This window comes from Podarcis vaucheri, assembly GCF_965113315.1.
Source record: "Podarcis vaucheri genome assembly, chromosome: 6".
NCBI lineage: Eukaryota > Metazoa > Chordata > Lepidosauria > Squamata > Lacertidae > Podarcis > Podarcis vaucheri.
This window is the reverse complement of record NC_138764.1, coordinates 24,546,699-24,565,760: the sequence shown is the minus strand read 5'-3', so window position 1 is coordinate 24,565,760 and position 19,062 is coordinate 24,546,699. Positions and strand designations below refer to the sequence as shown.

The window sequence follows — 19,062 nt, the reverse complement described above, 5'->3', positions numbered from 1 at the left end:
TTGGGTTGTGAACAAACCTGTTAGGACTAAATTACTTGAGGCAGCAGATACTAGACTTTTCAGATAATACAAACATGAGGAAAAAGAATATACACAATATCCTGTTTCTAGCATGTCTGTGACAAATAAAATGAGATGAAATGAAGATGCGTGTTTCAAAAAGGAAACAGCATCTCTTCTACTGTTGATTGTTGGTGGCTACCTCTGGTCCACTCTGTATGAAAGGTACAGGAATAACATGCTTAAACAGCCTCTTCTGAAATATGCTATGTGGTTTGTCTTCGTTTATGCGACCACAAACTTTGAAAGTTTTTCTAGTGTTGTGGGGAGAAAATCAGTATGCCAAAGCAGAAGTGTTTTCGTGCCTTTATGCGGAGCTTTTGAAATGGTATGAACAGTACTGAGGTCTCTAGTCATTGAGCAATAGCAATGATCAGCTGTTGAAAATACTGCCATATAAGACATTGCCAAGATTTGTCATTTCCAACATTTGTTGTTTGCAATATTATGGGCTGCTTCTATACCGAATCTCAGCTGGTTTGTCTACGCTGGGGATCTGTTTTGCCAGTTTCACCAAGGTATTGTTGCCCTATGGGTTGTTTTGTCTTTGGACTGCATCATTGTTCAGGTTATCATAGGCTGAACTTATTCATGTCATCGACTTGTCCCACGCCCTGCTCTTCTGTGTGCAACACCATTTCATGGTTCCTGTTGGATTGCATGCCTTTCCAACACTGCATTTTGCTTTCCTTCTTTGCATGTGTTTCTGTTTCCTTACTTAAAGTTCACTCTTTGGTCCTCTATTCAGTTACTCCTATACTTGACTCCTGATTCTATTCTCATTCTTGGTTAAAACAAACAATTTTCTGATCATGAGACTTTTTTGTGTGCAGTCCAGTACTTTGTACTTCTCATATTAGATCTCTTATAAAGCATCTAGGCATGTCTCACCTTTTCTTTGTTTTTGTGTAGTCACTTTTTCTGATAATTCAGTTCTTCTTTTCTAGAATAACCACACTGGCACTATGTGTATTTTATTTTTCTCCTTCATGCTTCTTGGATGAATGGGGCTGCCCTTGAAAACAGTCTGGAAACTTCAGTTGATCCAAAATGCTGCAGTAGGATTATTAACAGGCACTTTGCTTGGACTGTATCATGCAAGAGTTGCTATGCTTTTGCTGGCTGGTTGGCCTGTCATCTGTTTGTGTGGCTTTTGTGGTGGACTCCATGTGCATATGTGTGTAAAACTGCTGGACTCCGCTGGATCCAGAATATATTGTTTGCGTTGGCAACCCCATATGATTCTGCTGGTTGCCAGTTAATTTCCAAGCGAAATTCAAAGGGCCAGAGCTGACCTTTTAGATTCCTCAATGGCTTGGGCCTTGATAAAAGGCCTTCTATTTAAACTCCTACCACACTGGGCTGGTTTGACTGCAGTGCTAAGCAATAGTTTAGTGTTAATGGAATGAGTCTGAATGAACTGTGGGTTTGTTCATTTGCTCCTCTGATATGGCCATGAAGAGCAGATTGAAAGCTTCTGCTTCTGCTTTTAAACTAATCAGAGTTCCCTGTTAGCCTGAACTTGTGAAACTCTGATTACTTCAAACTCTTGTTAGTGAACAAGCCACAATAGATCCTGGGCTGTTTGAGTTAACCACAGTGTAAATTAACCACAGTTCCCTTGGCTTTGGAAGAAATAGTGAAATTGTATTTCGTCAAAAATGGAAGCAAAAGCCTTTGTTCTTCTTGTGTCCACACTAGAAGGGGGAGTGTGTAAGCCAGAGGCTTCTGCAAATGTAGTCACGTAGTTTTTAAGCATGTACCATTAAGACCATTTAAGTGGTTGCCAGGTACATTCCTTATATGAGCTTACAATGGCATTCTCTAGGAGTGGGGTTTCTTCAGTAGCTGTTTTGTGTGATACACTTCTTCATGAAGACTGCAGGTTGACCTCCATAAAGGTTGTTGGGAAGGACACCCAAGGCCTGTTTTGGCAGGGTAAAATTATTATATTTGGTTTTTATTCAGTCCTGTCGTTTATTGTTTTAGTGACTTTCATTGGGATAGATCCAAAGTTTACCTTCCTCTGATGGAATAAGGAAATCATTGGATCAAACTCATTCTGGTTTTGGGACTAATAGTTCAGACTTCTTGATAATTCATTGTTGCAAGCTTTCTTTCAGGGCACTATGACTGGAAAGTGGGCTGTAACTGGGTGGGGAGGGGAAGGTGGAAAATATTCTTGGAAATATTCAAGAGCAATATCCTTGTCTTTGCAATATCCTTTCTTTGAATTTCATACCTGCCTTAGCTTCTGATCTGGTTACCATTTCTTTAATTTTTTTGTTAAGGTTTAACTTCCCTCACATGCTCCTGCAGCTGCCACCTTAGTTATGATTTGGGTCAGAGAGACGGATGCTTTTAGATGTCTCTTTTGTATGTGTTCCTCTGCCTTCCCCTTTTCATTTTGCCCTTTGTGTCTAGGTTGCTCTTTCATATGGTGAGAGTTGGGTAGTTACACTCTGCACTTTGGAAATAATCGCTGTATGAGTTAGATTTTCATACCAGCCTTCCTGGCCACATCCTAGTCAATGTATTTTTAAATGAGAGGATTTGCTGGCAATAACAAGTAAACACTTTTTGAAAAGTCTTAATTATTTTCTTACAGGTGTAAGGTTCCACCCTGTATTACTTATTATCACTTCTGTCTGTGTTATATTTAATTTAGTTTGGTCTCAGGGCAGAGTCCTATCATAGTCTGTCAATTGTTGGTAGCACAGTATAATGAGGACACAGTATACTGGGAATACTATGAATTCATCTGACTGTTAAGGCACAGTATGTGTAAATAATATTTTCAGCTTTGCAAGAGATTAGTTTGGTCATTTTTCTATCTTGAATTCACAAATTCAGCACATGCTTATTTCCTAAATAGGACCCTTTCAAGGTCAATATCACATAATAGTAGGATTTGAATGAACTTAATGATAATCTGGGGCCATAGAGGATAAATTCACTTCCAAATCATTTTGATCTTCATCTTGTGTCCCAGGTCTTCAGCTGCATCCATTTTACTACCATTCTCTCCCATCTTTGGATTTAATTCTGAATCAAATAAATTTTTTTAAAGGACCTGGTCTTTTTCAAATGACAAGTAAAACAGTGCCCTGCCTAGGGGCTTTATCCATATGATAGAGTCATTTATTAAACTTTATTCCAGGATCACAGGAAACAACTCTTAAAAATGTAGTTCCAGCGCCACATATCGATGGTGGGTAGGGTCAGAGGCAAAAGTGGGCAGAGCACCTAAGGTGAATTTTACTTCTGTACAGTAGGCTGCTTTCTACATGCACTGACAAATTCTTATCTGTGCTCCACCAAGGCAAGGAAGAAGCATGGTCACAGTTCAAGAACACAGAACTGGTGGGAGATGTGGCCTGGGAAGAGTCTTAAGGGCCAGACAGACAGGCCTGGAGGGTTGCATTTGGCCCCCAGGACTGAAGTTCCACATCCCTCCACTAACAGGGACCCTAATGTTGTATAGGAAGGCATAGCTACTGGTATGCACATTTGGTGAAGGTGGGGGACTTTCTGTTTGAGGTTGTGTGTTAAAACCATAACTCTTTTATTTTCCCCCACTTTGTAAACATTTCCCCCTACTCTGTCTTGATACTGATAACAGTCCTTCCTCTGACTAGCATTTTCTACCTTCCACTTAAATTAATAAATTTAACATAAAATGTAGTGAATTATACAGTTACTTGGTCTGTTGCAGGTCTAGCCTTAAACAGATTTTCATGCTAGGATAATCTTTTGAATATGTCATACTTAGAAATGAGCCCCATTCACCCTCTGTGCCTGCACCCTTTTCTTCTTTATGAAAGAGATTTGTATTTTAAATGGGCTTTCTTCTTTGCATCCCATCTGCTCACTGTGCTTGATCTTGCTGTGAAGTTGGGGTTGAGTTTATGACATCACAGTCATAAGTGTTGCTGTAGAAATATCAAAAGCAGAAAATTATGGTCTCCCTGCAAAGACTGAGCAGCAGGAAAGACTGGGCTAGGAGGCAAAAAGACCTTAATATGACCTATACAGTTATCGGATTTTTGTTGAAAAATGTCCACTGGTGGAAATTTTCTAAATCTTTCTGTATTTCTTAAAAACCCTTTTGCTGAAGTATTTTTTAAAAATAGTGTAATGCTGGCTTGTTATCCTATAATTAATATGTATCTTCTGATAGGAGTCAGTTTATTCACATTAACACTTCTCTAGTTTGCAGTTGATGGAAAGGTTGTGTCGTGTTACTTCTTATATGTAATATTTGGGCATCAATGACAATTTCTCCCCATCATTCTCCCTCCTACCTCTGATTTCTGCTGCCTTACCTCATCCAAAACCTTGCTTTGTGACTTCCTTCTCCCCCTGCCCGGCTGTCTGGTATGAGGCAGGTGTTCACATATGATAGGGCCTTTTTAGTAACTGAATCTGGGGTTTGGAACTCCAGTTCCCAGGAAGCCTGTTTAGCTTTGTTGCTCCTTGGTTTTTTTGGCATATTGTGATTATGCTGTTATTGGGGGGGGGGGGGCTTTGGTGATTAAGCCAAGCTTGACTTGATGCTGAAAAATAAAATATATTTTCTGAGCTTCCTAGGAACTTTTGTATTAGCTTTTTAATATTATAAGCTGCCTTGGATCTTGAAATGAGGTAAAATAGACTACAAGAATTCCTCAAAAAAGAAAACGCGAGACTCTTCAAGCCAATTGCAGCTCACCAACTGTGTGTTGTAGGTGGGCACTTGATTGACATGCCATCCCCACTCTCCTTTCAGAGAACTTTTCATTTTCAGTTGGTGGGCTGTTGTATATGGCTGCTGAGGCTGGTAGAAACAGGTTGAAAAATATAGTTTGAGCAGACAACATTACATTTTTAAAAATATATATATCGCAAAATCATGTGGAGGCCTTAAGAAAGCAGAAATCCTAGTGTGTTAACACTTATATTAAGATTTGTCAGTTTCACATTGACAGCTTCTTCCACTTTTGTTGTGTGATTGAGGAAGAAAGATGCCTGTCTATGTAACAAAATGACGCTAGTCTTTGCTGGACCAGAAAGGAATCCGGTGCTTACTGTTTAAGCCCACAGTGGGCATCACTTTTGGGTGGAGAGCAACTTCCCTGATGGTTTGGTTGCTAACCAAAACATTTGTTTCCTTCTCAGTGAGGTTTTCCAGCTCATATTGCAATTCAGTCTAATATTAGGAACATAGGAAGCTGTCTTATACAGAGTCAGATCATTTGTCCATCTAGATCAGGATTTGCCAAACTTGGATCTCCAGCTGGTTTTTGACTACAACTCCCATCATCCCTAGCTGTCAGGAATGATGGAAATTGTAGTCCAAAAACAGTTGGGAGACCCACATTTGGGAAACCCTGATCTAACACATTATTATCTACTCTCCATGGTCTCAGGCTTTTCTACCCCTGCCTGGAGATAGTGGGTATTGAACATTGGATCTTTTGCACACCAAGCATATGCTCTGCCACTGAGCTACAACCCTTCCCCAGAACTGGAAATATTGCTGGACCAAACTAACTTTGCAAGGCACACTACTGGTTACATTTCAATTTGTGTTGAGTCTTCACAGACATCCTGGCCAAAGCATTTCAGGCCACTCCTGCAGGATGCTGCTGATAACTGCTTGCAAGTTGACAGCCCTTGGCTTTGTGGCTAGTGCAGGTGAACATACACAAAGGCATCAAGCAGATGGTTCTGCCCTATATATCTTGCTGAAAAAAGTATGTGGTATCCAAGAACAAGTAAAAGGAGACAAGTGCTTGGCAATTACTGCTGAACAACTGCTGGCTTCTTGTTAAGCTCAAGCTTTTGATTCAAACATGTCTGAACCTTCATTTGAACTTTACTATTATTTAGTGGACTGTACATTGTAAGGGATGAATGGATGCGTTCAAAGCAAAATTCAGTGGAAACCTAGCCATATATGTGTGCTTCAGCACCAGGGACCCAGGTTCCAGGAGTGTGCATTGCCATGGCACAAGTATAGTCTTGAGCCTGGCAAATGGGGAAGACTGTTTGACTCTGTTCCACTTGCTAGGCAGCCTTCTGGCCCAGTCTGTATGAGAACAGATGCCATAAAAGAATGACTGGCATCCTATATAGCAGCCTTTTCTCTTTGGCATAGTGCCAGTCACCACCCCTGCACTGGCATGGTGGGAAAGAGATATGGTCTCAGTGCTAGTACAGGGTGCATTGCACTGATGCAGTGCTTCAGAAGGCAGGATGTTAGCCAAGCCCTGCTGCAAGGAACGGCTTCCTGCCCATCAGCTGTTGAGTGGGATAGTGCAGCAGCAGAGAGAACTCATACAGTCCTTTTAAAACTTTTATTCTGGACCTTTACCTTGAACCTTCTTCATTTGGTGGCTATAGAAGGGATTCTACTCAGGGGAGTCCCTCTGCCTCAGAGCACCACAAGCCCAGAGAGGCTGGGAAAGCCACACAGGGAAGACCAGCTGGAAACCATCTTTCCTGCCTCTCACCTCACTAGCAGAGCAGCAGCAAGGGCCCCACACGCCTTTTTCAAGCCAGCAAGCACCAGAGTCCTGCTCCTTCATAATCTACAGTATAGGGAAAATTCTCTTTGGGCTCCAGGGAGGGTCTCCTCAAGAGCCACGAGGACTTTCCAGTATTGTGATGCTGAAGTTTGTAATCAGAGGGGAAGACTGAGAAAGGCTTTATGGTGGCTTAAAAAGTATCCAGGATTCAGGAACCGAAGTCACATTTGGGTTTGTGCTGCTAAGTTGCGTCAAACAGAGATAGGCAGTGAGCAGTCGATGGGTCACATTTTGCAATCTGCAGCCCTTTGTTGAAATACTGGGAATTGTGCTCCTGTTTGGAGGGTGTTTTATTAGCAGGAATAACGACTGTGTTAATCAGTTACCCTTCTAACTTCTTAAGATGTAGAGACCTCTGTAATCAATTATACCGTATTTTTCGCCCTATAAGACGCACTTTCCCCCCTCCAAAAATGAAGGGGAAATGTGGGTGCGTCTTATGGGGCGAATGCAGGCTTTCGCTGAAGCCTGGAGAGCGAGGGGGGTCGGTACGCACCGACCCCTCTCGCTCTCCAGGCTTCAGGAAGCTATCCGCTAGCTGTGGGAGACCCAGCTCTCCCAGGGCTAGCAGACTGCTTGCCTGCACCCAGAAGCTTGGGGCGCGCTGACCTCAGCACGCCCCAAGCTTCTGTATTAGCGCAGCGGTCCGCTAGCCGTGGGAGAGCTCCGCGGCTCTCCCAGGGCTAGCGGACTGCTTGCCGGCACCCAGAAGCTTGGGGCGCGCTGAGCTCCGCACGCCCCAAGCTTCTGTATTAGCACAGCGGTCCGCTAGCCGTGGGAGAGCTCCGCGGCTCTCCCAGGGCTAGAGGACTGCTTGCCGGCACCCAGAAGCTTGGGGCGCGCTGACCTCAGCACGCCCCAAGCTTCTGTATTAGCGCAGCGGTCCGCTAGCCGTGGGAGAGCTCCGCGGCTCTCCCAGGGCTAGCAGACTGCTTGCCGGCACCCAGAAGCTTGGGGCGCGCTGAGCTCCGCACGCCCCAAGCATAGGGATTAGCGCAGCGGTCCGCTAGCCCTGGGAGAGCCGCGCGGCTCTCCCAGGGCTAGCGGACTGCTTGCCGGCACCCAGAAGCTTGGGGCGCGCTGAGCTCCGCACGCCCCAAGCTTCAGGATTAGCGCAGCGGCCCGCTAGCCCTGGGAGAGGCGGCCGGCTCTCCCACAGCTAGCGGAGACCTTGCCGGCACCCAGAAGCTTGGGGCGTGCTGAGCTCCGCACGCCCCAAGCTTCGGGATTAGCGGAGCGCACCTGGGGGGGAAATAAAAAATTTTCCCCTTTATTTCCCCCCCAAAAAACTAGGTGCGTCTTATGGGCCGGTGCGTCTTATGGGGCGAAAAATACGGTATATCTGAAAATGAATTCTTAGGCATCCAGACCTGAAAGTGAGGGAGATGTGTGTCAAGTGATTTGCATGTTGTTGTGTGAGGGCCAGCTGGGATGGTACAGTGGTACCTCAGGTTACATATGCTTCAGGTTACAGACTCCGCTAACCCAGAAATAGTACCTCAGGTTAAGAACTTTACTTCAGGATGAGAACAGAATCCGGAGGCACGGCGGCAGTAGGAGGCCCCATTAGCTAAAGTGGTGCTTCAGGTTAAGAACAGTTTCAGGTTAAGCACGGACCTCCGGAACGAATTAAGTACTTATCCCGAGGTACCACTGTATTGATTGCTAATTTCATTTAATAGGCTTGAAGAGTGTAATTTAGTAACTTTGGTGGGCTACTTTTGAAAAATCTTCTTATGCTCTTAGAATTTTCCATTAAGTCTCAGAACAATAGTGTTAGCATGTTATTTTCCCTAAATGGTAACATTATGTTTCAAGTAGAATTTAGGTTGTTTGCATGCTGATACCTGGATGTACATTGTGGTTGTATGTTAATCTGTTCATTAGATAACCTTTTGATTGTAGGGGTAGTCAACTAAGTTTTACTCAGAGTAGACCTATTGAAAATAATAGCCCTAACTTGGTCATGTTCATTAATTTCAGTGAGTCTGATTCAAACATAGTTGAACACCACCCTATATCTGTAGTGTAGGCAACTTAATGCTAAATTAGGGATCATTTACTGTATATGGATTTGGTTCTCAGAATAGAAATGACAGGGGGATGGTATAAATAATGAAGGAAATTTGATTATCCCCTTTGTGTTTTAAATTTAGGTGTACATCTTTGTTCTCCTTTGAGCAAACAGGAAGTTGTATGTGATCATCTCAACCACGTTTGCCTTAAATAGACAAATAATGCCACAGTGTTGTCATAACAGTTGTGTGCTAAAGGCTCACTGAAACCACATTTCAGTTACAGAAGCTGATGTTTTAAATTTGTACATCTGATTCTGGACAATAACACCAGCTGTTAAAAGGAGATAACCTTATTTATTTAAATAATTTATAAACTGCCCACCACTCAAGAATATTAAAATACAAAATTAGACCAATCAAAGTATGTTAATTCACTTTGAAAAACCAGCATGAACATTATCAAATTATGCTACCATGTAAAAGCCTGGTTGAACAAAAAAGCCTGAAGGAGATGCCTAAAATGACAAATTGTTGATTTGATTACAAGTTCCAGGGAGGAGTGCATTGCAAAGTGTGGGCACCACACTAAAAATTCTGGGCCTATTACTTGTTAAAATAACTTTTTGGGCATGTAGCAGAAGAGTTCAAGCAGGGTTCCATGAAGAGGTGAACTTCCATGCAAACAGGTTCTAGGCCGCCTAGGGCTTTGTATATCAGCAGTAAAAACCTCAAACTCTTTCCAGTAGGTAATTGGCAGTCAGTGAAGATTATTTTATGTACTGTTACATACTGGTGGTAGGTTGCTCCTAACAGCAGCTTAGCCACAGCATTCTGCACCAGTTGCAGCTTCTAGACCGGCCTTAATGGCAACCCCACATAGAGCACAGTGGTACCTCGGGTTACGAACTTAATTTGTTCTGGAGGTTTGTTCTTAACCTAAAACATTTCTTAACCTGAGGTACCACTTTCGCTAATGGGGCCTCCCGCTGCTGCCTTGCGATTTCCATTCTCATCCTGGGGCAAAGTTCGCAAGCCGAGGTACCACTTCCGGGTTAGTGGAGTTTGTAACCCAAAGTGTTTGTAACCCAAAGCGTTTGTAGCCCGAGGTACCACTGTAATTCAGCCTTGAGGTTACCAATGCATGGATCACCGTGGCCAAACTGTTCCTATCCAAGAATTATTATAGTTGCCAATACTGATAGAAGGTGCTCCAAGCCACTTAGGCTATTTGGACTAGTGACAAAGATGAATCCAGGAATATCCCCAACCAACACGTGATCCTCTCTCTCTCTCTCTCTCTCTCTCTCTCTCTCTCTGTGTGTGTGTGTGTGTTTGTTTCTCCCCAACCCTGTTTAGAACAGACAATAAACTTATCTACCAGACCTAGGAACCACTCACCCACAGGGTCTCCATCTTGCCAGAATTCAGCTTCAGTCTACTGCCCCTCATCCAGTCCACCACTGCATATCGGGACTGGTTTAAGACTTACACAACCTTTATAACTGACACACATACATACAGATGCAGAATATGTACACACAAGGCAACAGCCTATAAATTTGTTTTCAGACGGCAACCCCCTTTCTTTTTCCCAAGCTGTATAATCAGAAAAAAGTTTTGAAGTATCAATTTATTTTTGACAAGTAGAATACCACCCCTTCCAGTTATTCTGAAATAAGGTAGGAAGAGGGATAAAAGCCAGAAAAAATAGGTGGAAATGAAGGAACAAACTCTGATGGGATGAAAGAATGAGACAGTTTTCGGAGGCTCTGGGAGCCACATAAAATGAGGTTGGGGGGTTGCATGCAGACTACCTGCACTCTGTTCAGCCACCACACTCTCAGTTTCTGGGTCAAGCATTCTCAAACTTTGTCACTAAGGTGACAATTGCAACAATTAGTGGCCTGATTCTGATCATTTTATTCATCCTCACCATGATGTTGTGAGATGCATATTAGATTGAATGATAGTGAGTAGCCCAAGGTAACCCAAATTATCTTCCTGGCTGAGTAAGGATTTTTTTTTTTTTAATGCAAAAGTAAGTCCTGCTGATATCAAAAGACTCCCTTGCATACAAAGACTTGGTCCAAAGTGCTATTTTAGGTGCATCCAAGGGCATAGGCTTGCCTAGGGTTTTATTATTATTATTACTTTGAACAGCAAGCCTCCATGTCATATCACAAACTGCCTTTGAATTCTCAGCTTCAAAAGTGGCTTGTGAGTTGGCATTGTTTACAAATTCAAAACCCCATTGGGCACACAAAGCTAGTTGTATGGTTCTTTGGGTCCTTGCTTTGTTCTTCTGGATATAGGAGCTGGACAAACCATTCAGCTAGCTGAAGATCTGTAGTTTTTTGCACAAACATGAAAAGCTCCTCTTTGCATGTGGTTTGCTGTGGTTTCAAATATGTCTCTTGGGACAATTGTGGCCTAAATGTTCCTTTAAGAAGAGAAGTGTTTTCTGAGCTGTTTTGGGTGGGGTATAGTTTCTTGACATTTTTTCCTCTTCTCTTTCTGTTCCCATTATCTACTTATGTCTTCACCTTACTACTTAATGATTCTTGGCCCTTTGGGAAAACCCACCTCGCACTTTAAGAACATTGATTTTAGCCACAGACGTATTTTCTTTGTAAAAAATGTGTGTTTTAAATGTCATCTTCTTTTTAAAAGTGTTTTATCACATTACAAGCATGATAAATGACAAAAAGTCAGCCTCTTATAATGTTAGAACTCTATAGTATTGTGGTGTAATTTAACAGATTCTTTGTTGAAAACTAATTATATCATATTTAGAGGATGTCTTGAACCAGTGTTTTTCAAGAGACATGCTCTCTTCAAATAGCGATTATAATGGGACTTACAAACACAGAAATAGAAAAGATTAGATATTTTATGTTCCTATGGGGGTTTGAAGAGGAGGAGAGTTATTAGGGTCTTCACAGTATAACTTGGAAATTGTGTGCTCAGGGACTATGATTACTACTGTGTAATCTGTTGGTGGGTGGGTGGGTGAAGGAGAGAGATTGCTACTGTCTTGTTCCCTTATCTCCTGTCTGCAAAGAATTTTCTGCAGCACTCTTCACCACTGCTGGCAAGATATTTGGTATGCATATCATGGAAGAGATAGGAGAAGCAGGTCAAGGAAACTTTATTACTGTGACCCTCCCCCATTCCTAACCTTTTAGAAGTAGGAAGGGCTGACCCAGTTCTTAAAGACCTGGGAGATGCAGGGTGGAAGGGAGTGTGGGGAGTTTGGTATCACCTTGCCAGTTGGGACCAAAAAATGTAGAACAGGCTGTCTGATAGGATGTTGATGAAGATGAATTTAGTGTGGTCTGGTATCTGTTTCTGTAGAATTCCTCATGCTAGTGAAAACAGAAAGAAAAGAGGTCAGCTATTGTTACGGAAAAATTCTGGGTGCGGGGTTACTCTGCCACCCAGCTCATCGGACTAAGTCCGTGGGTCCCTGCGGAAGAAAATGAGCTCAGCCGGACGCAGGAGCAAACTGCAGAAGATCCAAGTTTATTGCGCAACAGGTTCAAGGCGAGATTGAACAGCGAGAAAGGGGTGGCATGAACTTTTGAGATTTCCCTCCATGTCCCAGAATACAGTGCATGAAACGTCACGAATACATTATGGGAAGGTTGGGTTTCACAAGTTACATCATGAATATACTTTACACGTCATGAATACATTATGAAAAGGTGGGATTACATTAATTAGCATTTTCGGATGAGGGAGGGGGGATATGCGGAGCGGGAAATATACATAGATACACATTTATTGAGTACCGGTGGTGGCAAGACAATGGGCCAGGAATATACATCGTCTGTCACCTAGTATTGCCCGAAGGAAGGATTTGCAAAACTATCTGACAGGATTAAGAAGTTCCTGCGTACGTGACCTGCCGCTTTGGGGATTATGGAAGTAGGGACAGCATCATGGAGTCCAAGGGGAACTGAGTTGAATGGCACCGAGAACGAGCAGATCAGAACCACGGCTGATTTTATATCAATTTTTGAAGATTTCAGTGATTTCTAAGCCACTCTGTACTAGAGAGCAAAAGCAGAAACAGAGTGGATACATTGTAACAGGATTTTGACAGTATTACTTGAGAGATTATGGAGGACAGGGGAGGGGTGATGGAGTCCTAGAGAAATTGAGCAAATATATTGTAGTGAAGAAGACATTGCCCCCCCCCCCGTTCCGTATCAGTCCCCCATTCGGAGATAGATTTGCATTAAAGTTCTGTAAGAACTTGCAAATCTTTTCTCCGCACCCTAAATCTCGGTGAATGGGATGTGTGGCTTTATGCAAACCTGAAAGGGACTTGCAAGCCATGCCTCTTACGGTCATTTGCAAGTATATCAGTGCAGGTAGCTGCATATAGGGTATTATATAAAGAACATCTCTTGTATTTTGTTGCTAAATTACTTGTGGCATTCTCAATAGTGTTTTATGCTTTGCACCTAACAGGAAGGTCTAATTGACTGAAAAATGCAGTTGGTGTTTTGTCCTTCGCCATTTTTGTGTGTTTCTCAGGTGTCAAGCTAGCTCTTCTGTGGTCTCACACTGACATAGTGCTACAGCAACACATCCTGTCTGTTGAATCCCCTCAGGGCTTTCATTTAACCATGTCGCCTGGCATTCACCATAGCTGGCACAGGTTTGGGCATCTCTGAGGGAGATGTCTTCGCCTTGGCCTTTAGCTATGGGATTTTATTATAGGCTGTGGTTTTGCACGCATGGGGGTTGCTCACTTGCACTTAAAGGACCAAAAGGCTAATTGCAGCCTGGATACACGTGCCCAATTCAAACTGAGTCCAATTTGAATTTATCTTGCCCCATGGTTCTCAACTCTTCAAACCAATCTGTTAAAAGAAAACCATTCTTAACAAGGGCAGTTGTCCAAATAAGTCAATTTAAGTCTATAAGGAATCATTCCTGCTAAACCAAAGCATATCCACCTTCATGTTTCTTAGAAGCTTCTCCTTGGTAAAGCAAGTTTTAGCACATTTTTTAAAATGGGTAGGGAAGGTTGGCATAGTGCCAGGTGGGACAACGAATTGTGGTTATCTAAACATTGGACTACACAATAGTGTGAGCTATTAGAAAGTATAAAATGCATGAGAATTCTCCACTGGTGTGTAAGGAATAAGACATTAAACATAAAAACAGTTACACACAATAAATTGCCCCCCTTTGTGGAAATCACACTGTCAGACACATTTCAACATTCTTACATAATAACACATAATACAAAACAAAATAATTAAATATCTGTTGCATATCTTGACACCATTGTGATCTTTTACGTATGTATCTTTTGAATCTTGGAGCAGAGGCTTGAGGTTCAAGTGAAAAGATGTCCTTGTAAGTCAACTCCACCCCCCTTTGTCAGGCCCACTCCCCCAGCAGTCTCTGTTGTCTGTTGTTGCTGGTCTTGCGATGGCGAAGTACTGAGTTGAGGGGTTGTTGCTGCTTTTCATCATTGCACATCTGTAGAAGTGATATCCTGTAAGGGGGCAGGGTTTTGGGGTGACTTAAAAACACAGTTAGACAAGGAAAGGGCAAAAGGTAAAAGGGATGTCCTCCAGTTTCCATGGGAAGCTGCAAATAATAACAATCTTAGTGGATTAAACATTTTATTCATTATCACATTTCCATATAATTACTGTGATTATCTGCTAAGTTTGTTTGCTTTCCTTCACTTAATTTTTGTTGTTGTTGTTCTTTTCATATTATAAAATAAAAAATTACTCCACATGTATAGAAAGAGAACTGTAAAAAATACAAAGGTTAAAAAATAAAAAAGAAAGCAAAAAATTAGATTACCAGTTAGATGAAAATGGACTTGACACAAAGACATCAGATTCAGAAAATAACTATTATTAAATAGTACAAAGATATTATCAAAACCACACATATTACTACTGGACTGGAAAAAATGGAAAAACAATGAGGAAAACTTAAAATTCACTATGTGCTATTCAGTAAAAGAACTTCGTGAGACTGACTTTCAACATGTGATGAACATGTCCCCCAAAGTAAAACACAAACACACAAAAATGAGCTATGAGGAACCAAAAATAAATAAATGCTAAGACACACAATTAATAAGTAACCTGAAGTAATCTGTTTTGGCATTCTAACATCCCAAATGAAAATAAAAGTGTTTCTTGATGTGACATCAGCTGTAATGTTAATAGCGGAATACTGGGAAATGAGTTAATACCAATAAAATGAATGGCAATTTAAAGTTGTGCAGGTACCTTGCACTAGCCAAAATGACAGAATTAGTAAGAAATGCTCAGGCCAAAGGTAAACAAGTACCATTCCACAAACAATGTTTGGTTGTGCTTCGATTAACTTCATAGACATCATGGAGAAACTGATTAAATAAATGAAAACAGATTATTTGTAACTTAAAAAAATGTCAAAGGCACAAAGAGATAGAGGTCACTAATACAGCAGGGATTCAGACTTGTTTCACAGAACAGAAAGAAAGTTGCTGTGGGAGGAAAAGGGACAAACACTTTGTTATCAGGGTTCACATATCCTGTTAAAAGGGAAAATTATTTCATGTGAAAAGCCTGTCAGGAAATGCTGTTCCTAAAATTCCCAATCAGGGGGGAATGCTTTGATATTTACCTGTGAAAAGAATTTTGCATGTTAAGATTTGGAACCTGGAAAGCTCTTGACTTTTGATGGGCTAGTTTTTTTTTGTTTTTTTTTTTTTGTAGCCTTTTGTCTTAAGTAGCCCCTGGGGCAAAGACAGATTAAGGGTGATTTCCCTCAATGGTTCTGACTTTTCTTTTACATTTGGAAGAAACCTCCTCTCCCTCCTTACAGTCCCCCCCCCCCGTCCTCTCTCTCTCTCTTCTTTAGCTGATCTAGCCTCTGTGCATGTGCAGAGTTCATGTCTCAGCAAACCTTTTGTACTATTGAAAATGTTGCATCCTTTGGCTAAATTAACATTTGAATAAGGGAAGGGAAGGGTATGGAGTAGATTTTGAAAACAGGGTTTGATTTTAAACAAAAAAGAGAAACTCAGCAATTTAAGTATTTACCAAAGCTAGCGATTTCGGCCCAAGCAAACGAGACTGCTTCCTTTATGTACAGGAAAGGGCTAATATCCCTCTGGCCATTCGCGGAACAATCAACCGCTCTCTTATTTATGAGTAAAAATGGCCAGAGAGTTAGAATTCATAGGAATTTTTTTTTTTTTAAACATTCTCAGTCATTTCGGCCTTACCATTTGCAGACAAATGGATTGGTCAAGGCTAATTCTACTTGATTATCCATTTGTATGTGCTTAAACTTTGAGTAGACTTTTAAGTCTGATTTTTGTAAATAATAGACAAAATGATAAACACTGTAATCACTTAAATGCTTGATATCACCAGTTCTGCTTCAAACATCATGGCTTTCACCTCTCATCACACCTTTTAAAAAACAAAGAGCCAACCTGGGCTGAATTTCAACTCATCAGCCACAAATTGGGAAAGTTGAAAGGGACCTGGGGTCATCTAGTCCAACCCTAAAATACAGGGCTCATAGCAAGATTTGTACTACCAGAAACACACACATACCTATAGAAATTATCTTTAAAGGAAGATTGAAGTTAACATTTTCCTAAGATAGGGAGAGGATCTTTTATAAAGCAAAGTTAATTCAATTGATATAACCACTCACAAATAATTACAACAGCCATAGATTTGACAATTTTGTTGAACTTGCAGAGCAATAGTAAGCCTAATCTATGCCCCCCCTTGCAGTTTCCTTTAAAGGAAGCTTACTCAGGAGTAAATTTACCTGGCACAGAATAAGAAGGAGAAGGAGGGAAAAAAAAAAACCCTGAAAGAGACAGAATGAAACAGGGGGGGGGGGGCATTTTCTAAGAAAAGAGGCCAGGAAGTCTTATAGAGACTGATATCAGGAGCCTTACAATAACTCTTCTGTCCAACCAAATCAAAGTTAAAACTGGACTCAGATATTTTCTTAGAAGGAACACCATACTTTCATAGGCATATGCTTAATGAAATACATACACTGCATTTTAGCTTGAGAGCAGTTGGCTCAACTAGGCTTTTGCAGCAGAAACATTAGGTTACCAGCACCTTCCAAAATAAGACTGTAGACTCGCAATCTCAAAAGTTGGGGCAAAGCAAGAGGTGGGGTAAACATTTGCACACTTCATTCTCATTTTCTCTTATTTAGGACTGCTAAGATCCAGCATGACTTCCTTAGATTTAAATTTTGAAGCAAGCTTGCAGTTTAAACTATGCACACTTAAGAAAGGCAGTCTGCCAGAGACAGAAGGAACAGACAACACACATAACGGACAACATGTAAACATACATATTCTCATATATGTATTAACAGACAACACACATAACAGACAACATGTAAACATATATATTCTCATCCTTTAGTTGGTTATTGCAAGGAGATGGGCCACTACCTTTGGCTTCATTAAGTGAAATTAGTAGGAAGGTCCCACATGGTTTTATGAGCCTCCTTGCCTCTTCAAACACACCACCAGGTAATCAGACTGGTAGGGCTCACAACGCTTGGTTGACTGGGTACCCCTTTATAGATGCATGCGTTGCTGTTGTTGCTGTTGTTGCTTTTTCCTTTTTTTTGGGGGGGGGGTGTCTGGGATAGAGAAGGGGAAAAAAGAGGGGTTGATTAGGATTGGTATGTCTAGGGGTTTGGTACGCTTAGTACAGGGACGTATAGTAAAGAGGAGAAGGGGCTTCTAGTTGCCTGGCAACTTCCTTAGTGGGTTTTAGAGAGCTCTAGCTATCCGGTTCCTTGCGTTCCATTTCCTATTTCCTTATTTCCTTATTTCCTATAACCTGGGGTCTCTTTCCACTCTGCCGGTCCTGCCCAATTCCTCATGGGCTATCCCTCCTGGCAACCTCCTACCTATCGTCACATCTCAGGAAAAGGGGCCCTACTGGACGCCCGCGCCATGCAGTGCCAGATCGGGTGGTCCCTGGATAGAATTTCGGGTCGAAAATCCCCCTTGCTTTCGGAAGCGAGCTTACAGTACACGTGGTATGTAGCTCGACCAGTGCGGCTGGGATTGGGATAGAAAGCAAGACCACTTCCTGCCCCCTAGAAAGGACGCTCGGGAAGATCGGAAAGAGAGCTCCAACCCCTTGCTTTCAACTGGGATGCCCGTTGCAGAGAGTCGGCTATCTTTCAAGTCGGGTCTCTCCGTCTTACTTTCGGGCTCCCAATTGGTGCGGCTGGCTGGAGATTTTAAGGAAAAGGGATAGAGCTCAGAACCCCCCTTTCGGGTTGAGCAGCGGTCCACGGTCTCTCTCACTAACCGGACCAAGAGAAAGGCAAGAAGGAGCGATAGAGAGGAGGGCAGAGAATTCAGTTGCCAGGAGACTTCCACCCCCTTCCCACCAGTGCACTGGATTTTCCTTTTTCCTTATACTCACGCGTCTTCTATGATGATCCCGGGATCGATGAATAAGCCGGCTGGATCCCTCTTTTGCTCCCCGGCTGAACTCCTAGGGCTTTCGATTACCGCCCAGAAGATGGCTGGGGGTCCAAAAGGATCTTCCCAGGCAAAATGGCCTGGAGCCGGCTGAAGATTTCGGGGCCCCCAGTCAGCAGCTTGGGAGAACCACAAGCCCCACGTTGGGCAGCCAACTGTTACGGAAAAATTCTGGGTGCGGGGTTACTCTGCCACCCAGCTCATCGGACTAAGTCCGTGGGTCCCTGCGGAAGAAAATGAGCTCAGCCGGACGCAGGAGCAAACTGCAGAAGATCCAAGTTTATTGCGCAACAGGTTCAAGGCGAGATTGAACAGCGAGAAAGGGGTGGCATGAACTTTTGAGATTTCCCTCCATGTCCCAGAATACAGTGCATGAAACGTCACGAATACATTATGGGAAGGTTGGGTTTCACAAGTTACATCATGAATATACTTTACACGTCATGAATACATTATGAAAAGGTGGGATTACATTAATTAGCATTTTCGGATGAGGGAGGGGGGATATGCGGAGCGGGAAATATACATAGATACACATTTATTGAGTACCGGTGGTGGCAAGACAATGGGCCAGGAATATACATCGTCTGTCACCTAGTATTGCCCGAAGGAAGGATTTGCAAAACTATCTGACAGGATTAAGAAGTTCCTGCGTACGTGACCTGCCGCTTTGGGGATTATGGAAGTAGGGACAGCATCATGGAGTCCAAGGGGAACTGAGTTGAATGGCACCGAGAACGAGCAGATCAGAACCACGGCTGATTTTATATCAATTTTTGAAGATTTCAGTGATTTCTAAGCCACTCTGTACTAGAGAGCAAAAGCAGAAACAGAGTGGATACATTGTAACAGGATTTTGACAGTATTACTTGAGAGATTATGGAGGACAGGGGAGGGG

At 42.4% G+C, this 19,062-nt stretch overlaps 1 protein-coding gene across 2 annotated transcripts in view; it reads left to right on the top strand.

The window, feature by feature from the left end:
• The window catches only part of DENND1B (DENN domain containing 1B), a 181,597-nt gene that overhangs the window by 6,630 nt on the left and 155,905 nt on the right, over window positions 1–19,062 (top strand). The window lies entirely within an intron of this gene.